The sequence below is a fragment of the Mustela lutreola genome, chromosome 1, assembly GCF_030435805.1.
Source record: "Mustela lutreola isolate mMusLut2 chromosome 1, mMusLut2.pri, whole genome shotgun sequence".
Lineage (NCBI taxonomy): Eukaryota > Metazoa > Chordata > Mammalia > Carnivora > Mustelidae > Mustela > Mustela lutreola.
Genome location: NC_081290.1, coordinates 29,471,177 through 29,474,416, shown reverse-complemented (window position 1 = coordinate 29,474,416; position 3,240 = coordinate 29,471,177).

Sequence of the window (3,240 nt, the reverse complement as noted above, 5' to 3'; positions counted from 1 at the left end):
TATGTTAACTGGACAACCTGCCCTCAGGTGATGTCCTCATAAGATAATAAGTGGGCATCAGATCTATAAATAGATCATGCTGACTAGTATTAAGCATTTCTCATTTTAAAGTCAAGGTTTTTTTTAAAGATTTTGTTTATTTATTTAACAGAGAGAGACAGTGAGAGAGGAAACACAAGCAGGAGAAGAGGGAGAGGGAGAAGCAGACTCCCTACAGAGCAGGGAGCCCTATGCAGGGCTCGATCCGAAGACGCTGAGATGATGACCTGAGCCGAAGGCAGACACTTAACAGCTGAGGCACCCAGGTGCCCCTAAAGTCATTTAAAATAAATGTGACTTTTAATTAAAATAACATATACATGTGATTAAAACCCTCAGTACTACAGAGATGTAGACTGAAAATCTAAACCCTGCATCCCACTCCTAGAGGTTCATCACTTTGGAGGCAACAACATTTAACCTCTCCCACTGTTTCCTCTAGTGGTTTTTCCTCTATGTACAAACAACATGCACAAACCGATATTTTTCTGATTATCTGATTCCAAATATTGTCCACATAGTTTCTGCTATGAGGATTTAGGTCTCTTACTACTCAACCCCATCCCTCTATCTCATTGGTCCTATTTGGTTTTATCACTATTTCTAGTTGAATGAATAAATAGTACATACACAATTATGGCTAGGTAAATATTTTGCTCTAGAGAGCCAAGCAGGGTAATTCTTACTCCATTTTTTTTTCTTTTACAGTATTTTCTTTTTCCCTAAAGTTTTCATTGTCTCGCACTTTCTTACCTATATCCTCAAATGTTGTTTTCAAACACTCATGATATCCGTAATTCTACTGGGACTGTCTCTCTCTACTTCTTTTCTTCCCCTCCTAAAGACCTCCCTGCTGGATTCCTCATTCTCTTGGTCTAAACTGAATAATAAGATTTGAGACAAAATACTTATTTAAGACTCATCTGATCACATATAACATTGAGAGAGGAAAAATCTTCTGTATAACATGGATGGTTATTATGAAGATTAAATGAGCCATAGAAGAAAATACTTTATCAGCTATAAAACCCTAAAAATGCATGGTGATATTATTTTCATTATTAAAATTACCATTCTTATGTTGATTTGTCAAAATTGACTTCACGAATGCAAGATACTAAATTTGAGCCTTCAGAAAGAAGGAGCTCTTCCACCAATAACTCTCCTCACCAGAGCTGATGAGTGTTTGGCTGGGAGGCAGCATAGTGTGTCCAAAGGAGCGCAGCCTTTGTATTGAGAAGACCTGGCTGGCTTGGAAACGGGTTTTTCACAAATCATCATTACTTAAGACATTTAACTCTTCCACCTCTCACCTTCTTTAACATGCTAGAATAGCAATAGTTGTTTTTATTTAGCTGGGGTAACACTATCTGCTGTAACAGATCCAGTGTCAGCAGTTTAGTTTTTTTCTTCTACATCTAACAGTCCGATGTGGTTGTTTCAGGTTGGTGGAACCTGGAATTAGACGCTCTCTCCTAGGCTATGTACAGACCTGCGCTTTGCCTACTCTGTGACATTGCTGAATTTATGCAGCTGCACAAGGCAAATGAGAGTCCAGAGAATGGGGCACGTACTGCTTAAAAGCCTTGACCCATACGTGATAAATCTCACTTCCACTCATTGCATTGGTGAAAAATAGTCACAACCAAATATAAAGACTGAAGGGGACTGAGAAATACAGTTTCTACCTAACCAACTACTTTTCAGCTACTATGTTCTGTTACAAATGAAGAAATACAAATTTTGGTGGACAGCTCGCTATCTTCTCCATGCTATTTCACAGGTGCTTATGGAGATAAAATCTGGTAATACACCTAAAACTGTTTTACAAACTCTAAGCTGTAATTAAAACACCAGCTCCATGTGTGAGTATGCACGTGTGTGTATTAAGTGTGAATATTCCATTATTAGGACCACACCGCTGACTAAATAGCAATCCAAGAATAACTGGCCTTGATCAATTCAGCGCAACAGACATTCATTGAGCATCCGTTACATGCCAGGCACTGTGCTAGGCATCCAACAACAATGAGGAGATAATAGTTTCTGCCCATGAACCTCCTGTAGGCAAGAACATAGGGAGAGATACAAGGAATTAGTCCCAGTGCATGACAACTATATCCATACATATTCAGGAAGCTATTACGTAGTGTGTCATTAGGAATTAAAAAAAAAAAAAGTGTACTTTTGGGAAATAAAATAGGAAATACTGGCACTAACAGAGCTGGACTGATTTCTTTAGAGCACAACTTCTTTTGCATTGTGAATATCCAAAAGAAAACAAAAATACGAATTCCTAAACTTCTCTGATCACTGGCATGCACTCCCACTAAAATCTGGTGGAATGTTGCCATTTGAGAATTTGATGAGTAGAGCATTTTCTTTAATGATTCTCTCACAGTCCTCTCATGAGTTTAGGCACATAATAAAATTCACCTGTAAATATTGCTTCTATTTTCTTGGGTGATTTGACTTGATTTTTGGATGGAAAACTGATTTTTTCAGCTAAGTATTTTGGAAAACTTTCTCATTTAGGACACTGTGGGAAACTAGAAGAAGCACCATCTGTTGACACTGGGACATCAGGCTCCCAAGGATGGGAATTCGAAGAGTTCCCTTTTGGTTTCTTATTATTTATTTAATATGTATCTTAACCCTCTCTTCATCTTCTTTTAGCTTTTTGCTCCCTGAGGTATCAAGTCAAAGCTAACACAATATGTTCAGAAAAAAATAATTATAAAGGTTTACTATATTAGGGAGTTTCTAGAAGGACAAGCTCCTGACAAATACTATCACTTAAACACTATTATTGTTCACACTGTTTGCCCTAAAACTCAGTCATGTCTTCAGTCCTGTTCAGTAAAATGTCAATTGTAATTACCCCCAAGCCATTTCTATCTGGCTATCCATTTTAATGTGTAATCCCCGGAATTTTGTTGTTGTTGTTACTGTTTTTGTTGAGGATATAATCAAGAACCATTTGGTTCAGTGACAAATTTTACAAAACTGATTTGTTAAACTCTATTGGAAAAGACACTCAATTTTTGTTATCTCTTATTCAGGATTTTTCTTTTCTTTTCTTTCTTTTTTTTTTGTTTTTTGTTTTTTGTTTGTTTGTTTCCTAAGTAAATTTGGGGTTGTTTGTTCTGTTTTTATTTTTAGGAATATTACACAGGTATCATTGACATCACGCTTAAATGA